This window comes from Drosophila yakuba, chromosome 2R, assembly GCF_016746365.2.
Source record: "Drosophila yakuba strain Tai18E2 chromosome 2R, Prin_Dyak_Tai18E2_2.1, whole genome shotgun sequence".
Taxonomy (NCBI): Eukaryota; Metazoa; Arthropoda; class Insecta; order Diptera; family Drosophilidae; genus Drosophila; species Drosophila yakuba.
This window is the reverse complement of record NC_052528.2, coordinates 6,681,142-6,693,721: the sequence shown is the minus strand read 5'-3', so window position 1 is coordinate 6,693,721 and position 12,580 is coordinate 6,681,142. Positions and strand designations below refer to the sequence as shown.

At 40.7% G+C, this 12,580-nt stretch overlaps 2 long non-coding RNA genes across 2 annotated transcripts; one reads left to right on the top strand and one right to left on the bottom strand.

Moving 5' to 3' along the window:
- Positions 1–4,101: 4,101 nt before the first annotated feature.
- Positions 4,102–4,357, bottom strand: LOC120321154. The gene is made up of 2 exons (XR_005560741.1): positions 4,307–4,357; positions 4,102–4,169 (listed from the first exon to the last, which is right to left on the bottom strand). It is a non-coding gene; the product is annotated as an uncharacterized LOC120321154 (long non-coding RNA).
- Positions 4,358–4,448: 91 nt separating this feature from the next.
- Positions 4,449–5,620, top strand: LOC120321147. The gene is made up of 2 exons (XR_005560732.2): positions 4,449–4,721; positions 4,941–5,620. It is a non-coding gene; the product is annotated as an uncharacterized LOC120321147 (long non-coding RNA).
- The last annotated feature ends 6,960 nt before the right edge of the window (positions 5,621–12,580 follow it).

The window sequence follows — 12,580 nt, the reverse complement described above, 5'->3', positions numbered from 1 at the left end:
TAATTTAACTGACATCTTTACCGTCTTAAGCGATTCTTGAATGGAATCCCCACTATCATACACCTATATGGTTTTTGTTCAGCAGGGTATAAGGCATTTGCAATCATCCTTTGTTATTTCCTGGCGTGTCCTCGTGTCTCCTTAGCCATTGTGAGCGCTCTTGACCTGAAACAGAAAACCCAGAACGGGAAAGAGATTCGTGCTGGCAATTGTCCTTGCAGGCATTCTTTTCGCTGCTATACTTTTTTATTGTTGCTGGCAGTGTCATAATATCTCGCCTTGGCGCTGCGATGGCATTCATGTCGTTGCTTCATTTTATTGTTATTATATTTACTTGTCGGATTTTCTGCGTGTACGCTGAGTGCACCCTGCCACCCACTCTAATAGGTACCCCTCATATTTTCCGATTGGGTGGTGGGGTCAATGGGTGAGTGCGATAGAGACCTCCTTGACTTGGCGATGCGTGTGCCATGCACTTAAACATTTGATTACGTGTCATATATCAACACATTGTACGATTGAATTTGCTACGCATACGGCGGTTGCTCCGATTCAAGTCGTGATTGGGTGCTATAAAGACCCGGGTTCAGGGCTACGAACCTCAGTCGATGCCTGAGTAAATGCAGTTAAGAACATTCGTATCGCCGACCATAAATGTGAGCAGCTCATATTGTGTTCTTGCTTATCCAGACTGCTTTTTTAACGGCGGGCTAATGACTTGGGGAAACTGCAGGCTAGCACATGGAGTTAGGGATGTGTGTTTTGATAAGTTTCATGGCTACACGGAAAAAATGCGACTTTGGACAATTATATTTCCAGAATCATACTAATGTTATAGTGCTTATTCCTTTGACCTCAAGTTAGCTTCTTGTGTCACCAAGAAGAGAATCTACTTTTCTTTTATATCAAGCATACGCCCCTTATTCCGTAACATAACAGTGATTTTAACCTTTAACTTAAGATTTAGTCTTAATGAAATGCTTTTAAGGAAATGATATAACATTAAAACTAAGCAAATTAAGAGGAGATGGATGTATATTTTTTTATTTATTTTCATTTAATTTTTTTTGTTTAGAATTGATAACATCGCATGCAGCTATTCTGCTGTCCTTGACTTTTTTATATTCATTAAATCCGCTTCATTTCGGAAAGCATTCACGACTGAGTTGATTCGCTATCATTGATGAGTTTTGAAGAGCGTTGGGGCACCCTTTTCATGGGTCAACTTTGTGGCGCCCTATAAAATTAGTTGGACACTAACAAGAGCTGAAAAGGGTTTCGTTGAGCTAACAAATTTACTTGAATCTCCGGTACTTTTCGCTTCCCTATTTTTTGTTGCTCTTTGCTCGGGCATATTTGCTTAATTTCACAGCACAAAAGGCAACAGAAAGGGACGGCGGGAACGGAAAGAGATGGGGAGATATGTGTATAGTCCACATACAGTGACATTCATTCCGAGGTCTTTCAGGGCCTGGGCTGTTGCTTTTTATATTTATCACAGCCACTTGCATTGCATTTTGTTTATATGCTTTTAATGCAATTAGCACGCTTTTCACTTTGATTTACGCCCGGACGGAGACTCAGAATCCGGATCGGAGGGTGCGAGTGAGAAGTGGCGAGGGGAATTTTTTAAAAGGGTCGGGGACGAAGTGCCGGAGTGAGCGACAGAGATAGGGACAGAAATCAGAGAGAGACACACACGCTGAGTGCAGTGGGTTTTCCCGCCCTCCCCTCGTTTTCCACTTGTGTCACCCTACTTATGAGTGAGCCGCTTTCATCTTTTGTGCTGCCCATTTCAGAATTTGTTTTGCAGACGCTAACTCCTTTCAGCCGCGCTGCATTTCTCATTATCCTGTTACTCCTTTTTGTTGTAGCCCTTTTTGCCGGCCGAGTCCTTCAACTTCTGACGACTGTAGATGGTCCCAGATACAGAACTTTGGGAGTTTTAGTTTTGTATTTGATGTATTCTTGGAGGTGTAATGATTTCATAAAGAAAATGTTTGGAATTGTAAGTTTGTTTTGTAATATAATTAAATATATGTATATTATATTTGCAGAAAACCATGTTATAGTTGGCATAAAATTGTCATCGATTTATTTATTTATTCACTGAAGTATTAATATATCAGCGTACGAACTCCTTTTGGCAGTAATACTCCTGCTTAGAGCTTCGGATTTCCGCGACTGCCACTGCAACTGGTTATGCATTTTCATTAGTGTCTCGTCTCTGTCAACGTCATTGCCATCAGACAGCCGAGTGCTTTGACCCGTTCCCTCTACCGCTCTGCCACGCCCCCACAGTGTTCAGCCCTAATGCATATTGTTTGTGTCCTCGAGCGTACTTTGCCGCCTCGATTGTTCCTGTCCCGCCGCCTCGCCCCGTCCCGCCTTGCTTTGTTTTGTTTTTGCCCTTCTTGGCGCTGATGGGCGCAATTTTAATTACTATTTGCTCACTTACATTTCATTCAGCTGCTAATACATGGCCCGCAGCTTCTCCGATTGATTGACTGAGTGAAGGAGCGACTGAATCGCTGACTGACTGCCTGCTGATTACACTTCAATCAGGCGAAGCGCGTAAATATCAATCAGGGCCTGAAGGGAGGTGAACGGCTCGGATGGCATCGGGTTAAGTGAGGCACTGCCGCCAGCAAAACTCATTTAAAACTAATCAACAAGTAGCAAGAATATTAAGAAAGAAACATGTTGAAGTAAATCGAAATTACCCGACGAGCTACATGAGTGCTGGGCGAGAAAACATAGTTTTTGTAAGAAAAGTATTTACAAATCGAAGAACTAATCTTATTTACTTTTGAGGTCAAACGTCCAAAATTAATCATATACTTATATGGATATATATTTACTTGAATACTGAAACTAACCAAGAAAATTTACGAAAAGAAAGCAGCTGAAGGAAATGGCGAGAACTTCGTTATGCTACAAAACAGGGATAGTGATTAAAAAACTTGTGCATATTTTAGATCGGTCAATAAAAATTTGATTGAGTCCCAAACAAACATGCTGTCACTACGCCCGAAAACCGTTTTAGGCTCACCTTACCTGTAATTTAAAATCTAATCCAACCTCTCAACTGCGCTTAATTCCTTGCTTAATTTCACACAATTTCTGGACCAAGTAGTGCACCTAACAACTTGTCCAGAAGTCCACAACTTCCAGCTCCTGGCTCCAAGGAGGCTTATCGCCTCTTGTTCTGACGCTTCAGCCTTCATTTCTCCTGTCCATTTATAGATAATTCCAATTGAATGCAATCGCAGGCGAAGGCAGGACATGCAACAATTACATGGAATGCCTTCAAGTCAGGCCTGCTTGTACAGAGTTCCAGTTTGCCACTTTCAGTCCGGCTATTTGTTAATTTTTTAATAGCTCTGTCCTGCTCGTTTTTGCTTGGGCTGGGTTGGATTGCCTCGTACATTGTGCAGAGCAATTTCCATTAATTTTGTGTGCAGCTCCAGTGAAACGTAAGTGAACAAAGGATCTTGCCTTCAGGTAAAACCTTCCTTACCCATCAGGATGCCAGCGGGCTACTAGCAGAGAAATGTTTGCCATTGATAAAATTTACTAAGCTCTCTCCCAAGTAGCAGGATATCCCTGCATCACCAGGATGCTATAGTAAGACAAAGGGGGAAATGAAATCGGGCAGGGGCACTCACCATCAGCGGCATCGGGTGTTGATTGTGCTAAATAACTGCGCAACAATGGCCTAAGTACGTTGATAGAAAAGTAATGAAAAGCCAGCGGCTAACGAAGGTGGAAGTACACAGAGAAAAATACCAGGGGGATGAGAGGCCTGGTCGCCGGTTGATTGGTTGCCCAACAAAGGCTAATTCGCTGGCTGGCCCCGCACTAGCAATAATTGGTAAAAGTCAGGGCTTCAGCTGGCCAACAGCACGAGAGCCAACGACTGCAAAACAAGCAGCGAAATCAAAACGGAAATATATTTTCCCCAAAAGAACTTTTTTATACCCTTTTTTTCTGACAAGCATTAAACAGAACTTGAATAAAATGCCTTTCCTTACTAATAACAGCTTAAAGTATTTCATATGTACAAAGGAAAATGTTTTAATTAATAAGTTAGTTTAGAAATCTTTGGAATATTCAGATGTATTTAATGCCATCCTCTTAAAACCAATCAGTTCGCAGCTTTAAAATAACTGAATTTCAATAAGGGCATTAGAGGAGCGATAGAAGATATTGCCGAGCAGGGCAACATGAAGAAAATCGAAAAACAAAAGACGAAAATTGTGTAAAGTGGTTTTATAGGGCAACAAAATAGAAAAACAGGATTTACCACACCACACACACAACACTCGGCAATGGCAGATGGAAACGGGAAAGCTGGACTGGGACTGGGATTGGGATTGGGATTCGAGCGCCTTAAGGTTAAAGTAAAGATTGCAGCAGCGGCTCAAATGGATTTACGTGTTGCGAATTTTAATTAAACGATAAAAAAGCGAGAAAAAACAACGGACAGCAGACGTAGACACATCTCTCAGGCCAGCGAAATAGATGACCAGGCCAGCAAGGGAACCGTATTCCATGGAACAGACCAGGCCAATGGAGAGCGCACTGCGTGTGCTTAGTACAAATTTATGGGCCTAGTCTGGCAGATGGAAAAGTTAGGGGGGAGACCAGCCCAGTAGCGGCATCATTTGGCCATTGTGAGCGGTGCTATTTTTCACACCCTTCCTGCGGCTAGATTCAAAGTAAGTATGATGAAGCATTCTACGGGGAAAAATATCTTATACTATGTTTATAAGGGAACTTGTAATAATATGAAAAGTAATTACAAATATATTTTAAATTTTCTGTCATTTTCTGTAAAAAAAAATGTAAGAGGCAACAATTTTAATCAATTAGTTGAGTTATTGAGTTATTTTAAAAACAAAAAATATAACACAAATTATCTATATTTATCTTTGTAGTTTGGCACCGATAGTGCAGCTCCCAGTTAAATTCCCTACGTTTGTATACAATTTTGTTTGCTATTCATTGCGATTCGCTGGTGTTAAATTTAATTTACGAGCTTTTATTTTCAATACGACCGTTTCGACCGCCTCCCTTTTCCTCCCTTCCATTCCTTTTTCTACCGGACGCCCCCATTAAATGTGATTAACATTAAATCATATGGACGAGGGGGCACGGTCATATCTCTGACAAACACCTGACCACACGCCAGCGGGAAAACTCCACGCGAACATCGCCAATCTCTTTGGAACCGCAACCATCTCGGAAAGCATTTTCCCAAGCCATTGCCGGACAATTACACCGGGCTCCCTAGCCATTCATTTTCACGCACGTACGATTTTTTCGCACACAATTTTCACCTCTGCGGAAAACCCAAAATGAAAAACAATAAATGCAAGCGGCGAAGGAGGGCTGAGGCAAGGGCAAAGGCATTTAAGACTACGCACATTGTTTGCTAATTTTCGAGGTCGAGCGGCTTATCAACGAGCCAAATGCCATTAGCTTAGTGCCTTCTTTCCCCTTAGATGGGGATGACCCTGTCATTTTCGTGTGGATGAAAACTTTCCAGCAATTTGTTTGATTTGCCGCTTATTGGAATTTGCGCTTTGCATAAGCAATAAACATAAATTATCAAAATGAAGGTGGATATTCACGTTTTAGGGAGTGGCACACGGCCACTAAACTAGGAGGGCAGTTTAAGGAATGCTGAAGTGTACTTTCGCCCATTAGTCATTAGGTTATTAAAGAACATTTGTTTAATAACTTATAGGTAATCACAAGAGAAACCAGTAACGTATATAAAAATCAAAAAGCCCCTGCTAGTGGCCTAATTTAATTCAGCTTCCTCATTAATGAATCATTAAAAGTACAAATTGATTGAATCGAAACTGAGCTGGGGTAATTTCATCAGCCAAGAAACCGCATAAAAACACCTGCATAAAATTCGCGCTGAAAACCCACAAAAAACGACACGTTAAAACTGTGCTAACAATTTAAATGAATTAATATGCGAAAATCCGATACGCTTAGAGCCGAAATGCCGATATCAAAAGGCTGCCCGACATCGACCAGACTAGGTGATGAAAAAAGAATTAAAAGCAGCGGATGAAAACCTGCGAAAAGAGAGAACAAAATCCAAACAAAACCGAAAGTTCCATCGATATGCGGGAAAATGTATGCCCCCCTCCCCCGTCTGGCGAATGTGTGCGTGATATGTGAACTCTTGTGATATACATGAGCAGTTTCTAAACTGCTTAAAATATTTCGAGGAAGCTCAACAAAAACAAAATCAACGAAAACCCAAAAGTTAGCCTCGCCGATACCCTCTCCATCCCAATTTCCCATGGCCTCCTCGAGCTCTTCAAACGGTTGCTGGGCGTTTAAACGAGAGGTATCGGTTTCTTATGTGCTCTGATGCACTTGAAATTGTCAAAGAATACATTGTATTTATATAGGTAAATTAGAGTAAAGGGCTGCAAAGAGTGCAGGGTTGAAGAAACAAAAAACCTAGTTTTTTAACTTGCCTTTCAAAATATTGGTTTTACCTCACAAAATGATCATAATTATTATTGATTTAAGCCACATAAAGCATTTCAGTTTCATTTGTTTTCACAAGAGCATTGAAGACTTATAAATACATTTATTTAATTAATTTTAGAAATGAAGTTGTACGAGACAAGTTTTTTCGAATAGTTTTAGTCTGGGACACATTTTTTCTCTCTCTGCCTTAAACAAACACACCCATAGAAAGCGAGCTGCACCTGTGTGGCAATATATCTTTCACTTTTCCTGCATGTGGCAATGAACCGTGAAACCGTAAAATGTTATGTTCCGAAAATCTGAAAATTTTTAGCGCGCTTCAAAGCGTTCTCCCCGCCACGCCCCCCTCAGCTACCTGCACGGCTGCTGTTTCCACCTGCCAATAATGTTGTGTGCGCTGCGCTTCGCTTGGCATCTGCAGCTGAATTTTGCAGAGTTTCGGGATCGAAGCTCCGCCACATCTCCACTTTGCGGTGTCTGCCCCATTGGCTTTGCCTCCTCTAATGTTGCACTTGATGCGCCACTTTCCTCCGCCCGTAGTATTACCACACTTATCGTTTGGGGAGTGCACCGTCTTGGGTAAACCTTTGATTATATCGATTACAAAATCTAAATGCAGGAAACTGATCTTTTGGGCGGAAATCCTTGAAAGCGACGAGCTTGCATGAGTGGCAAGATTAAGATAGTTCTAGTTTAAGCTGTTTAACAAGTTTTTTAAATAGTTATAACTATAGCAAATCACACATGATTAAGCACTTTACTTTTACAAATTCTTTGAAAATTGTCCAAGACTCATTCAAACATCTGTTTAGCCACTGAGACACTTGCTTATCGTCGGGTTTGTGTTCAAAGAAATCGAAGGCTGGTAGGCATTCGGCCTACGGGCAGTGTAATTTTTAGAAGCTTGTTAAATAAATTTAGTATAGCAGCGGCTATCGATGGACATGACCACTTAGGACTTGTGCAATTTTAATAAGCATCCTATCCCAAAGAAATGGCTCAGGCACGTGCCGCACCCGCTCTTACCACACAAGATGCAGGCGCCGCGGTTAAAGCCCCAATGGGCTTCCTTTTTGGCCAAGTTAGCCAGCGATTTGCTTTCCAACTTTCAAAGAGCAACAGCCCCAGCACACTTAATTTACGAATAAACGCGCATAATTTTATATCTACACAGGACTTGGCGGGAATCCGGAGAGTCGTGGAGCCGGCGGGCTCGTCCTGTCCAAAGTTGTTGGCATATGAAAAGGTTGCCAACGTGGCGTGTTATAATAATTTCTCAAGCCACGCATGTGTGTGAGTATGTGCGTTAGGTAGTTGAAAAGTTTGTTAACCAATGTCTGCTTGCGGGCGAGGTGCACAGTTTTCCTCTAGGTGTGCCTGGCACGCAGCTAAACACACACACGCGCACGTACACTGTGAGACAAAAGGGCAGAAACAAGTGTGTTTTATAGAATGATTCGATTGAAATACAAGTAATAATTGAAAATAATAAGACTTACTTTCTTTTTAAAATATGTTAATGTTTGGTAAAAATACTTAAATTATTATTAATATTAGTACATCTAGATATTCCCACTGTTTTTTATCCGTGCATTTCTACAGTGGACTGCTGTCTGACTGCTGGTCTTTTGTGCAAGTTTTGCCAGTCGCCTTTGCTCGAGCCGCTACCGTTGGCGTTACTTTGCCCCGCCGATCTGCCTCGCCCCTTCCGCCTCCTCGGCCGCTATGTCTTCAGGTGTATGCTAAAAACTTAAACCAAACTTACACACACACAGATGAGTGCACCTGCACGCATGTGGAACCCTTTTTCGCCTCCATTGGCATGTGCAGAAAAACTTTTTTTGGGCGAAAGTTTTCGCCGCGCTCAGAAATTGCTTGTTGCTGTTGTCTTTGATGATGATGAAAATGGTAAGGAGAAGCCGGGAAAAGCGGAAACGCGGAAATGTGGAAAGGGGCGGTGGGAGGTGGGCGCGCGCGTTGAACCGCAACTGAGGAAAACGCGAGCAGCGCAAGCAATTCGCAATGACGGCAACAACAATAACTGGAATAATAACAAAAATAACTAGAACAATAACAACAAATCAAGGAACAACACCGTGGAAAAGGAAAAATAATAAAACTCGTGATAACCAACGAAAATTTGAGCTATTCGAAAAAGCAGAAAAAACCAAAGTAAGCTGCGTGGCCTAATCGGTAAATGCAAGTTAAGATATTAAAAGTTATAAGTTTTTAGGGAAAATGTAACACATTTGTAAATAAGCACTAGTTCTCTGTCTCTCTATATTTATACACATCCCTAAACGCAACAGTTTACAACAATGTAAAATTTTGTAAATGAATGTATTAAAAACGTTTAAACGAAAATTAAATAACATTTAATTACTTCCCTTTGTTAAGAGTTTAATAAAAGCTTTTCTCTTTATTTTCCATTTCTCTTCGCATAGTTCATGTTTAGCGGTTCGATTTTTCACATTCTCCGCATTTTTTCTTTCGCTGCTTGACTCGCTTAAGTTTGAAAAGTTTTGCAAAGCCCTTTAAGTTTTTCAGTTATGACGCACACACACTAGCATTTGATTTTTGACTGATAGATTTGTTGAAAAAGACGACAGGAATCGTACATACCCCACATTCCGTTTTAGCCCTTTCGACAATATTTGACTTGGCTTATGTAAGCAAGCTTTCATTGATATCATTTTATAAGCAATCCATCACTCAATTAGTAACATTATGCAAAGCAACATTAACGAACTGACAAGCACAGACAGTTCCTGCAGAAGGATACGTAAGGACGGGGTTTTTCAGGATACCAACCTGGTTGAAATTAGTCGGTAGCTTATCCCTCTGGACCAATCACACTAAAGTCGGATTGACGAGCCCAGATTATAACGTTGGGTCTGCCGAAATAAGATAAAAAGTGTTCTGTAAATGTATTTAACGGTTAATACCCTAGAGTTCTTTCAATAAATATTAGGTAAAGTAAAGTAAAGAGCCGATTACGCGAGATTCCAAGTATCAACTAGGTGTACCTGAACATGGCAAACTTTAATAATAATTTTAATAATAATATTTGAGAGCATTTCCGGATATATCCTTCGGGACTCTTTGTTATAAAAAGCAAGGACACGGGGACAGATGTCAAGCGCAGCATCAATTGGAGCCGCAAAAACGATGAGGAAAAGACCAGGGGCTGTGGAAATCTCTGGAGAAGTGGTGTGGAGGCACTCTGACAGGCGGTAGTTTCCACGTCAATTAGATGATGTTTACTGCATTTGCTACATATTGACAAACTCGTCAATGGCACAAAGGGATTTTCCTACTTGCTCCCTCGGCCAATCACCACACAAAAGGCAGAGAAAATGTATAAAAATATGTAAAGCAAAGACAGCGGAGTCGAGGGAAGTCAGGGAAAAGCTAAAATGAAAATTCAAAGACAAAGACAAAAGAAATTGTGCCAGAGCAGAGACAGAAATTGTTGCTGCTTTTGGTTTGCGGCTATGTTCAATTCTGTTGTCGTTATCAAAAGTTGCGGCACAAATAACAAAAAGCAGCCAGACAATATATATATATATATATATATTTGTATAAATATAAAAAAACGTTGTAAAGGAAGAAAAGGATACAAGTAATTTGCCAAGGGCAATGTGGGCACAGCGGAAGTTAACATTGAAAAGGATTACGGCGTGCCAGAGACTCGTCTTTTGTGACCAACTACCCCTTTCTCCATCTCTCCATTTCTCCGTATCTGCGAGTCTCTGCCTCAGTGTGTTGACAACAACCAGTTGGCATTGCCAAGTATTGGGCCATTTGTCCTCGCCCCTTGGGTCCTCTGGCTGCCACTGTCTTCGGCGTCTTTTCCCTCGGCGGGCCAAGGTAGAAAGTCAAAGATTTTCTGCAATTGGGAATTTGTTATTATAAGCATTGTTAGCTTCCACGCACTCCACACTCAAAACCCAGGCAAATGTTCCTGGAGAAGGTATAAAATAAGCATCAGATTTTCATAAAGCCATTGACAAACAAACATGAATATAGAAATATTAAAACTATATATTTACGTTGTATTAATTTTCCCACATCATCGGCGTAGCGCAGCATGCGTTCCCCAGTGTATCCTTGCTACATTGTTTGTATGCTCATACTTCCGTACGGTTGTCTTCCTCCTTAATGTTGGCCAATTGAAATTTGCATTTTGATTAGCTTGCGCTGAATGGCAGTCCAAGGTGTCCTGCTCCCCGCATCTCATCTCATTAATTTTCATTTGCCGGAAGAAAGTGAGAGGGAAAGCGAGAGCTCAGGCATATGTGTCCGTAATGACTTCGTAATCCCCTCTTCATGCACAAAGCCCTTTTCCAGTGGCTTCGGCAAATTATGACATTTACTTACTAATTTCCTTCCTAAATGCATTCTCTGTGCGAGATGTCCTTCGGCCTGAGTCCCATGTCCTTCGACCCGCCAGCCGAGCAGTTGAGCGCCAGCTCTGCGGCCATGATATCTCCACAACTGGCATAAGTTGTTAATTTAAGCTCCAACAGCAGCTTTTACTGTCGGGTTGTGTGAGTTCCTGCTATCCTCCGTATTTCTCTCCGATTTTCCCATCGCATTTCCCTCGGCAATTCTTGTGCTTCCCGCACGCTTTTCGAGTGTGCGGAAGGAAATGTGAAATTTTAAGTGAACTAGGATTTGGCTATATAGACGCAGTCCGACTCCTGACTCCGACTACGACTCTCACTCTGACTACTGACTTTTCTGACGGTCGACTGTGTTTTGGCTTGTTGGGAGTGCTTCGTGTGCCACGTTGTGATGGCTAAAAACCTGGCGAAACCCACACAGAAAAAACCTGAGTAAAGATTCGCCTTGACCATGGAATCAAAAGTTGGGACAAAGGTTAATTGGAACCTTAAATTGAGCTTTTCTCGAAAAGCGAAATTGAAAGCAAGTCGTCACATAATAATATACACAATCTTCTATACTCCGGTTAACTGTTATCAGGAAAAGGTCCTACAATATATACTTAACCGTCAATTTTCCACCGCAGTCAGCTATTAATTTGAATATTTGAATAGAAAAAGCACTGTGAAGTACTTCTTTCCCGATCTCGTGGTATTTATAAATTTGTTTGGGCCGTATTTACTGTGGTTTTTCGTTTGGGGGCTCATTAATTTGGCAATTTGCATGCAAAATGCACACACAAAGGCGAAAATCCAGGCCCATTCTGTTTGTCCTCGAATGTCTGTTGGCTGTTATTGTCTAGTGCAATTAGAGGGATGTGAATGAATTTCATTTGTTTGTCGGTCTTTCGCACTTTTTTCCACATTTTAGGTCTGATTAGTTTTCCATTTTCTAAACTTTTGTGCTTGTAATTTATTTTAAATAGAAAATGCCCATTTATAACAATATTTACTTCTTTTGTAACTGGGTATTGTTATTAAAAATCATTTTTTGATTAACTCTAAAAAGTGTATTGAAAGGAGTTATTAGTTCTAACATCCTTTCAGAGTATTTTTTAATTATCCGATTCTATTTTGTATTCATTTTGGCCAGCAAATGCCCTTTTTTTTGTAATGCATATTCTGCCATCTGGCTGATAGTTATTTAATTTTTAATTACTAATGACGGTCGAGATGGAATGGTAACGTCCACATTTGAGTTGGATTCGGTTCTTTGTCCATTGAAATGTGAAATTAAATTTGCTCTCGCGGACTTTTGCGGGGTGGCCATGTCTTTGGCAATTAATTGTTTAATTTGGTTATTTAAAATTAATGATATGTTTTTCATATGTCATTGCACATTTGTGCACTTATTTTATATAAATACATGTCCGGTATATATCCGTTTTTTACGTATACTTATATCGGTATTTAAAACGGCAAATAACGTTTTAACATTCATTTCAATTATGCAGATAAGCGCAAATGTAATGAAAACTGAACAAGAGGATTAATGCGGCCAAAGCGCAATGCAGCTTAAAGTCAACTTAATGAGAGCCAGTTCCAATCTGACTGGATGGCCATATGGCATATATGCTATTTACGAAGGTAGAAAATATTAAGGGACTCAAATA